This window comes from Euprymna scolopes, chromosome 44 (assembly GCF_053919585.1).
Source record: "Euprymna scolopes isolate OS-2025 chromosome 44, ASM5391958v1, whole genome shotgun sequence".
Lineage (NCBI taxonomy): Eukaryota > Metazoa > Mollusca > Cephalopoda > Sepiida > Sepiolidae > Euprymna > Euprymna scolopes.
Genome location: NC_136525.1, coordinates 52509746 through 52520857, shown reverse-complemented (window position 1 = coordinate 52520857; position 11112 = coordinate 52509746). Strand labels below are relative to the sequence as shown.

At 35.4% G+C, this 11112-nt stretch overlaps 1 protein-coding gene across 12 annotated transcripts in view; it reads right to left on the bottom strand.

Annotated features, from left to right (window-relative positions):
- The window catches only part of LOC145268612 (uncharacterized), a 746770-nt gene that overhangs the window by 632938 nt on the left and 102720 nt on the right, over positions 1-11112 (bottom strand). The gene's annotated exons all lie outside the window — the stretch shown is intronic.

The window sequence follows — 11112 nt, the reverse complement described above, 5'->3', positions numbered from 1 at the left end:
TGAGGCAGAAGATGCTATAAAAGTATATATGTACTAACAGGCCACCCGGTCTGTTCTGCACACAGACAGACAAGGTCATACACACACACACACACACATATATATACTAGCAGATGTATACGGTGTTGCCTGGTATTAAACTAAATTCCTTAAAAGATGAAATAAAATAAAAACTGAAGAAAAAAAAACGGAAACAAACTCAGACATGTGCATGCGAGCATTATTTTTTTTTCACTTCTTGTAAGTAAAAAAAAAAAAATACTCGAGCTGAGATCGAAACCCAAACCTAAAGACAGCGAGTCAAGTACGACAACCATCAGGCAACCTTGCCACGACCTTTAAAAAGGGTTTTCAGACCTACTTATTCTTAAAATAAGAAAGCTTCAGCCTCTGTCCCATCGACGAAACGTTGCATCTCTCTGCCTGTTCTACAAGTATTTTAATGGTGAATGCTCTGACGAACTGCAGACACTTGTGCCCCCACGACGTAGACACCCTCGACAAACCCGACAGGCAGCTAAAGCCCACCCCCACACAGTAGAGATCCCTAGATATAAAAGATCTTTCTACTCCAGTAGTTTCTTCCCCAGAACCGCTAAACTCTGGAATTCCATTCCAGGTTCCTGCTTCCCTAACTGTACTGACATGCAGAAGTTCAAGTGTAACGTGAACCGACATCTTACTGCCAGAATCCCAACATAGTGCCCCAGTAGTTGCTGCCCCTGATAGTAGCCCCCTACACCAAAGTGGCAATGGACCTTGTTTGGAGTGAAAATGTAATAAAAAAAATAAAATAAAATAAATTAAAAAAAAGCTGTCATGTGAACAACGCGCAGATGTGCAATCGTGAAATGAAACAAACAGATAAACATTCGATGACTCCAAGTACCAATTTTAACTCCTTAGCAGTCCTTCCCCCCCCCCCGGATGAAAACCGATGAAAAAGTCTCCCACATGTCTGAATACCGTATATACTAAATTTCAAGTTTGTAGATAAAAAGTTGTGTTCACACACACACACACATATTCTTACTTTTATAGACTAGCATGGCTACCCAGCATAGCCAGAAGCAAAAGTGTAATATAACTTCTATCCCTCCCCCCCTTCCCTATTTACTAACTCCTGTTTTCTTTGTCCAGACCATTCTTCTCTCTGTACACACACAACTGGAGTCAGCATAAGGGAAATAACTCTGAAAAAAAAAAAAATCAAAGTTACTTCCCTTCAGATGATAACATTAAAGGATGTGTGCTCGTCTTGATAACATTAAATGATAAAAATGGTCATTTGATCTCCAAAATATGAATATATATTTGTTGAAATTTTAGATACGATACATTTGGAGTTACACCGATTTAAAAAAAATACACACAAACGCAACACTGTGAGTTTTTGTTGTGCATTTTTCAAGTTTTAACTGGAAACAGAAGCAGACATTTCCCTTTTACATGATAGACTAGCAAGGGTACTCACCGTTGCTTAGAGCACAATGTAACCTATTTCTATTAAACAAGTTAAACCAGATATAGTGATTTGGGACAGAGCAAACAAAAAAGCGACCGTAATAGAGGTCAGTGTACCCAATGATACAGGGCTTAACAGAGTTGAGAGGGAAATAACAAAGTATCAAGGACTTATGTATGATATGAAACGAAATTGGAAATTAAAAGACGTTTCAATTATACCAGTCATCATAGGAGCAACTGGGCTTATGAAAAAGAACTTTAAAAAGTACATAGCAAGCATACCCGGTGAACCAAGTGCAAGTGAAATACAAACGATTGCACTGAAAGGGACGGCTAGAATCCTGAAAAGATCTCTTGGTTGGACTCACTAAAATAGGGGTAAATGTCAGACATCTGGTTGGATGTCCCATCCCCTAGAAGAAAAAGTTTAAGAAAAATGAAAAAAAAAAAGTGTTAAACCTATCACTCTGCCTCTATCTTTCATCAACTCCGTCTCTATACTCAACCCAGCCCATTCCTTCAACTGGACACACACACCTCTGCGCTATATAATAAACTCCTCGAGTAATGAGTAGGGTTGTGACAACAGCATATTCATTTCATTATTTTGACTCTCAGGTATATATCCGACGCAGTAAATCAACCGAGAACCAGATCAGTCTATATAAAAACATATAAGATTAACGGATATATATATTCAAGAGTCAAAACAATGAAAAGAGTATGCTGTTGTCACAGCCCTAGTCATGAGTCAACATTGCCTTTCCAAATTAGTACATACTATTGATACCCCCCCCCCCTCAATGAAACCTGGCTCAGTTGACTCGTAGAGAATGGATATTTTTTTTTTCCTAACTTTTAATTATTCATCCAGGGTTATGCTAATTAAAAGAAAATTACCAACTTTGTAGAGGTTTGTTGTGTAGTTTTAATGCTTTAGATGAACGTACAAACGTACCAACACACAGACAACTGCTATTTATATAATAGAGTATGATTTGTTTTATTTCAAGATTGTTTGTTTAAACTTATCTAAAGTTTCCCAAGCAATCAAGCACCGAGTCAAAAACAAAAACAAAAACTTGTGATAATCAATTTCTTCTCATGTGGACACACCTGCTGATAAATGGTAATTAGAAAATGGCTTCAGCGAAAGTGATCGATATATATGATCAGGAAAAAAGTGGTCAATATATATAATCAGGAAAAAAAGTCTTAAAAAGAAAGTAAAAAATATACGCCCAATGAATTTTCACAATAAAAATTGCGGTTGGAAGTTATGGATTGATTGAGTGGTTGTTTTTGTTTTACGGCATATCAACCCTTTTCAGGTTATTTCATGCCAAATCCAGAATATATTTGTTTTTATTTATTTTTTTTTTCAAGTCAGTTTCTATTTAATCCATAGTTGGGACCCTAACAGGTACTATCATTCTGGGTCAGAGTGGACCTGGGAGCAATGGCAATTAAAGGGTGGCTTCACACTCCCCAAAGCCCGCAAGCTGGGTGGGGCCTCACAATCGGATATAGTTTAAGGTCATATCCAGGACCGGAAGTTATGGAAGGAGTTAGACTCGTGTGAATGGAAGGAACAGAAATTATTTTTTTTAGCGTATATAAGACTAGATAAATATTTACAAAGCATACGATTCATACATTTCATGACCGAGTGAATAAATAAATAAAAAGCTGTTGGAGTAGCAATACAGTTAATATTGTATTTACATATCGATTTAATTGGACAAAATTTCAGCAAGCATTTTCTATCAACCAATCAGAAAACTCTAGCACTCAGTATACACATGAATGAAGATAAGACTCTGCAAAAATATGGTTGGTTGGTTGTTTTTGTTTTACGGCATATCAACCCTTTTCACGGTATTTAATGCCGAATCTAGTGATTTTGAAGAAAAATTTTTTAATAGAATATATTTGTTTTTTTGTTTTTTTTTAAAGTCAGATTCTATTTAACCCATAGTTGGGACCCTAACAGGTACTACCAGTCTGGGTCAGAGTGAACCTGGGAGCAATGGCAATTAAAGGGTGGCCCCACACTCCACAAGGCCTGCAAGGTGGGGCCTCACCATCGGATATAATTTAAGGTCATATCCAGGACCAAAAGAGAGAATGAAAAAAAGATAGCTAGATAGATAGATAGAGAGAGAGAAAAAGAGAGAGCGAGAAAGAGAGAGAAAGAGATAGAGAAAGAGAGAGAAAGAGAGAGAGAAATATATATATTACATCTGGTTGAGATTACTTTATAAATATTAATTCTTTAATATTTATAATTTACTTTAGTTTGCCATCTTGGATCATTTTGGTAAACTTAACTGTAATTCTTATATATATATATATATATATATATATATGGCAATTAAGCTACAAAGAATATTCCGCATTCCATCCATGCTAGGATTCATCAGGCTTAAGATGAATCCTAGCGTGGATGAAACGTGGAATATTCTGCATAGCTTAATTGCCATATATATTTTATAACTTACTACCTAGCTCTACCTACATATTAAGCACTGTTGGAGTAAATACTTGAAGTTTACGCATAAAGTTATACTTTCATATAGTAATTTGTGATTAAATGAAGTAATCATATATATATATTTATTAACCCTTATCCTCGAGTGGCCTCTTGGCCTTGATAAGTGGTGATGCCTATGTAAAAAAAAAAAAAGAAATATATTAGTGTTGAGGAAAGAAAGATACACACAAATTACTAGCCAAGAATTTGCTGGTTATGGCATTATTTGGTTAGGATTACTATATGAATATCAATATTAGATTTTAGTTAGGATTACTATATGAATATTAATATTAGATTTTAGTTTACACTTGCTTTTGTCTGGTAAACTTTTCTTTCCTATTACCTGAATTGATTATACATATATATATTATATATATATAATTTAAAGCGGTTTAGAACAGTAGTCTAAAGAGCAGGTTGTATTTTAATGTGATAGTAAAATTACTAATTTAATTAAAATACAAGAAAAAGCAGTGCTCGTTGTAATTTAGACATATAATAAGCTCGATAGGCAAATATCCTAGAGCTATTTTAATATTCAGTAATGTGATTGATAATTTAAAATTCAAATTAAAATTAAAAATCTGTTTCATAAGAACAACAACAAAGTCAATAAATTTTTAACTTTGTTGTGTTCCTTCTAATGAAACAGATTTTTAATTTTTAATTATAATTTGAATTTTAAATTATCAATCACATTACTGAATATATATATATAAAATCAATTCTTTTTGTGTATAGCTTCTACATTCTGCATAATTGCATAGAATTTAATATAAAAACCTAGTACATGGAAATGTGTGTGTGTGCATATATATATGTGTGTGTGTGTGTGTGTGTGTGTTTTTATTACCGTTTTATCCGTTTGGTTACATATGCTTCGGATCGCTATTTCCATGGCAGGTACTCGTCTGAACTCCAATCCCTGGTTCCCCCTCGCCAATCTTTCACAGAAAACACCCGTCTAGCTGAATCCACTGTCAAAAATTTCCCCCAATCTTTATCTGTGCCTAAATCAAAACGTGGATTTCATGAACAAAGCTTCTTTCTTAGAACTGCACGCCTGTGGAACTCTGTTCAGTCTGCTTGCTTCCCACCTGACTACAACTTGGATGTCTTCAAGTCCAACGTTAACAAATTCCTAATGAACCGCCCTCTTAAGTAAACACTTCATTAAATCTCCACACTAACATAACTTGCAATAACCCTTATCCCCGAGTGGCTTCCGGGCCTTGATAAGTGGTGACCACTGTGTAAAAAAAAAAATAAAAAAATGTTGGACCATGTTTATGATTCAACAGCTTCGTCAAATGTACACATGCATGTGTCTGCATGTATGCGTATTTGCGCATGCGTTGGCGTATGTATTAAATCTTAAATACCTAAAAAAAACTCATCGTCAACTGAACATTCTAAATGGAACCTTTTAGTTATCAAACACATATGACACGTACACAAACCCTCTCTCTCATCTATTTCATATAGCTAGCTAAACAACCAAAAGCAGTCAAAATTTTAAAACCTAAAAATTGAAATTCCTCCCCCTCCTCACCTTACCCCCCCCTTTTTTTACCATCCTCTCTCCCTCTCCCCTCCCTATATCCTATATCTCCACCCACACTACAATCTAATGTATTTTAACCTTCAAAACTTAAATATTGTCGATATCCGTCTCCCTCCCCCTTATTATCTCTTACCCCCCCTACCCCTCCGTATTTCCTCTAAATTTCTGTAAGGTCTGGCGAGGCTGTTGGATCATAAACATGGTCCAACATCCGAAACATATGTAACCAAACAGATAAAGCGGTATTAAAAAATAAAACACCTATTTGCTCTGCAATAGTATTGAGCACTCTCTTCAGGTTTTTACTGATTACCAGTTTTACCAAATATATATATATATATATATTTATTTCGGCGAATAAGGTGGGGTATAGAATTGGAACAAATTTGCATAAATTTATCATATATTGATGGTATAAGACGACTGCTAAATAACGAAACCATGTTTGTTTAGCCAAGACTAGAGATTGCAACACCCGGTATCTTATGAAATATTGTTTTTTGCAAGATGATTTTTTAACGCCGACATATACGGTATATGTGTATGCGTATATATATCTGATAGGGAACGCGGTTGGAGCACTCTATGCTTTGGTTTCAATTCTAGCTGATGGCACCCCAGTCACTTTTGTTTTAAACTTTTGAAATCACTATATATTAAGGTACAATATAATAATCAATAAAGAATTGGCTCTGTAATTTAAGTATAGTTTACAATCTGCCAAGGCTAGTAGAAAAATAATTACAAGTAAAAATAGAATTTATTAAATTATCGAGTTTTATTGTATGTTTTAATGCGGAAGAGTTGTGCAACCAATTCAGTATGAGAAACTGACTTACCTCTCGACTTAAATTAAGGGTCTGAAATTTTTTAAGCCAATGCATTTCATAATGTAATCGCTGTGAAAAATACATCTTGCTTATCTACGAGATCATTTTTCGTAATTTTTGGAATTTATACTAATTTCGACATGTATTGCTTTCACCTGAAATGCATTGGTCCAAAAGATCGCTCATCTACACCTACACCTGACTCAGTGCTCTGTAATGGAAATCGAGGTCAACTAGAATTAAAAGGTCCGCAATTTCTAAACTCAAAAATGTCAGAACGTAATTGGGGATTAATTTTTTTTTGTTAGAAATACATCTAACACATCGTCTACTGGATCATTTTTTCGTAATTTTGGAATTCATACTAATTTCTTCATGACAGGTAAGTACGTAATGTTTTCACCTGAAATGCGTTGATTTAAAAAGATCACCAGTCTACACAAGCACTCAAAATTTTTAATTAACTTCATGTCAATCTTAAATTCAAGACGATAATGTTTGATTGTCAGAAATTTGACAACTACATCATGCCTCCCATTTTATTGTTTTGAACCAATCGGGTTGGTCGGTTTTATTCTCTGGGAAGCGTTGTGCTTTTGCAGGCTTTTTGTATTTTGTGTGCTTGCTTTACAGTTTCAGTGAAAAACTTGAACTGGACGGATGGGCGGGATCCGCTCCAGTCACATCAAGCAACCGAATTCTAGAAGGACATTTGAAACTCACCCCCCCCCATAAGTCCAGATACAATCACGTTGACATACCGGTTCTTGCCAGATCAAAGTTAAGCAACGTTGAGGTTGGCCAATACCAGATGAGTGACCATTTTGGAAGGTAAGGCGCTGTATGTACCGCGAGGTTAAATACTAGGTTGAGAAACTGGCGTGGTCTACCCTCCTCTCAAGGATAGATGGGACTCTCTTAAGCCGTGGTAGGCAGTCCATCTAGTGATGGCGTCACCATAAAAAATACCCTTAATAGCCGTGGCGAAGCATCAAGTATTCAGCTACCGACAAGATTTGGATTACACTATAAACTCGTGTAGTGAGTTCAATCTCAGCTGCAGCTGGATGGTCTATAAGTCTGCTAGAGACTTGAAACAATTTATTTTATGCCTAAATATAGGCACAGCTTCATTAAGGTCACTGGAAAATGGTGGGATCGTTATACCGCTCCAGTAGCTATCTCACTACTGATGCAATTCTCTGCCTATATAAAAGCCAAGTACATCCAAGGATGGAGTACTGTTGCCACATCTGGGCAGGAGCTGCTAGAAGCAGCTTATTCTGCCTTGACATAGTACGAAATGGACTTTGTGGCTTACTGGGGGATGCCCTTTTCTCTTCCCTGCAACCTCTTTCTTACAGAAGGTACGTTGCAAGCCTGTCTTTGTTTTATCATTATTTCCATGGCAAGTGCTCGTCTGAGCTCCAATCTCTTGCACCCACCCCCTCACCAATCCTTTACGAAAAATACCAGTCTAGCTGAATCCACTGTGAAAAATTTCCTCCACTCTTTATCTGTGCCTAAATCGAAATGTAGATTCCATAAAAAAAGCTTCTTTCTAAGAACTGCACGCCTGTGGAACTCTGTTTCGTCCGTCTGCTTCCCAGCTGACTACAATCTGGTTGTCTTCAAGTCCAATGTGAACAAATTCTTGATGAACCGCCTCTTTGAGTAATCCAATTTACCAAATTTCCATTACTAAGGATTACTACGATATTATCCCATTGAGTGCTGTAGACTAAATAACCCTTATCCTCGAGTGGCCTCTGGGCCTTGATAAGTGGTGAATTCTATGTAAAAAAAAAAAAAAAAAAATGTAGTGATCCGTTAAGAAACTTACATTGCTATGAATTGCCGTACGAACATTTATCATGGACTTCTGCACTATGCTGACAGTGTGAATATTGGATCCTTTACATCAGAAGGCATCATATATACTCGTACGGTTGCAAACTCTTATCTTTGGAGACAGAATGAACCTGCTTTCAGTTCCTGTTGAAGAACCAAAGACTATTATCTTACGAGGTTGTTAACAGCTCTGTTTACAGAGGCAAAAGATGGGAATTTTTTTTTTTTTTTTTTTTTTTTTTTCAACCGAGGATCAATAAAATTTGTATTGAATTTTAAAGATAGGCCCTTTGTTATGATTGCCTTGTTTTGTTTTTGCCAGACGAGTGCCACTCCCTCAGACATTTAAAATCCATGATCCCAAATGTCTGAGCGAGTATCTATACAAAGATGATGTTTTGGAGCAAAAAAAAAAAAAAAAAAGCGGTAAGAAAGATTTCTTCCGTGATATGTATACAACCATGAAATAGTACCAAATTATCTGTTTTTAGTTTTATTTATTTACTAACTGGACACCTGGCGTTGCCCGGTCGCAAAACACGCGTCAATATACCTTAATTTGTGCAGCCTTCGTATTTATTATAATAGAATCAATTCTCTATCGATTATTTCATATTATATTTTATTTTTTAAGTACGTCCAAGGATGGAATACTGCTGCCATATATGGGCAGGAGCTGCTAAAAACAGCCTATCCTGCCTTGACAGAGTACAAAATAGACTTCGTGGCTTAGTGGGGGATGCTCTTTTCTCTACCCTGCAACCTCTCTCCCAGAGAAGAGACGTTGCGAGCCTGTCTTTGTTTTATCGTTATTTCCATGGCAAGTGCTCGTCTGAACTCCAATCTCTAGTCCCCCCTCGCCAATCTTTTACGAAAAACACCCGTCTAGCTGAATCCACTGTCAAAAATTTTCCCCACTATCTGTGCCTAAATCAAAACGTAGATTCCATGAACACAGCTTCTTTCTTAGAACAGCACGCCAGTGGAACTCTGTTCCATCTGCCTGTTTCCCACCTGAACTTGGATGTCTTCAAATCCAACATAAACAAATTCCTGATTCCTGATTAAGTAGACACTTTATGAAATCTCAACACTAACGTACAACGTACTGTACATACATGCAATAACCCTTATCTCTGAGTGGCTTCCGGGCCTTGATAAGTGGTGACCTCCTTGTAAAAAAAAAAAAAAAAGCTTTTCATATTTATTATAATAGAATCAATTCTTTATCGATTATTTCATATATTTTACCCGATATATAGTGATGATTTTAAAAATTAAAAAAAAAAAAAAAAAAATTGGGTGCCATCAGCTAGAGTTTTGTTTGGTTGTTTTTTGTTTCACGGCATATCAACCCTTTCCGAGTTATTTAATGCCGAATCCAGTTATTTTAAAAATAGTATTCATGTTGCATTTGTAGCAGGTTTTTATTCTTCAAGCTCTTTGTATCTTCAATCGCTAATTTGTAGCATTTGGTTTGGTTTGGTTGTTTTATAGTGAATTTTATCGTTTTTGTTCCCCCACCTGCAGAACATGAATGAGTTTTGCAATTGGAGAGAGAAAAAAAGGGTTACAGTATTAATGTTTGGTACATTTTAAGTTATGAAACCAGTCAGGAAGTGGGGGAGATAGAAAGAGACAAGGGAAATGGGAAGGGGGGAAAGATAGGTTATGTTTTGTTTTTGGTTTTGCAGAACATAATTAATAGGGATATGACAACAGCATATTCTTTTCCTTGTTCTGATTCTCAGGTATTGATATCTTACATGTTTTTATGTAGAGTGATGTGGTTCTCGGTTGATTAATTGTAGGCACCGCCAAAAGTGGCCGCAAAATCAAGTTGTTGTTGTTTTTTAAAACTAAATTACATTTATTACAATCCATTATTTCTGAGTAACTTTTTTTTTTCCAGAAAGATAAAACCCTGAATTTTATCATATAGAAAACAGAATAATGTAAAACTTTTTCTACTATTTTTAATTCAATTTTAAATGTTAAATTTTCCCAAAAAGTTAACAATTGATATTTTTTTGTCTTGCACAAATAACGTACTTAAATATTTAAAAAAAAGGGTTTTTGAAATAATTTATTTATTTATTGTCTAACTAAGATTTAGGATGATTTTCTAAGAGAATATGCAAAAATATTATAATATAAGTACCTGAATTTCAAATAATTCCACTTATTCATATAGGTAACCAGACATTTCGCGTCGCCGTAGAGTTCAGATCGACTCTGTTTACGTTTTCTTTTGATTGAGACGAAAACTATGGAAGACCAAACAGGCCAAAAAAACTTATTTTTCAGTGACGAAAATTTCAATGTATTATTAAGCTGAGGCTGGCCAGTACCAGATGGGTGACCATTTGTATGAGTTTGGTTTTTAATGTGTATGTGTGTGGGGGCCAGGCTCCCCAAAATGGGGGGAGGGGGCAATTTAAAGCAGAATAAAAAAAAATTATTTCAGCGCGTTTGGTCCACCGTAGTCGAAAGGCGGCAAACGTTTTCAAACGAGATCGAAAAAAATGATGCTATTTTTAACACAAAGGGCACAATATTTATCGAATTTTTTTTTTTTGTATTGATTATTCAAAGCATGCTCTGTTTAATAATGGTCATGCATTATTCGGCTCGCTAAAAAAAAATTGTTAATTTATTTATCAAAAATTTTAAAATGGCTTTTTTCGTATAAATATAAAAAAAAAAATTTTTTTTGTTTTGCTTAACTTAAATTAATTATTTTACTTAACATATTCACCGAATTTCACACTTCAAAACTCAAAAGCGGGATAATTAAACACAATCGAAGTTCTGATATTCAGACGTCAAAATAAGGTATGCAAACAATGTTTTTTTGTTTGTTT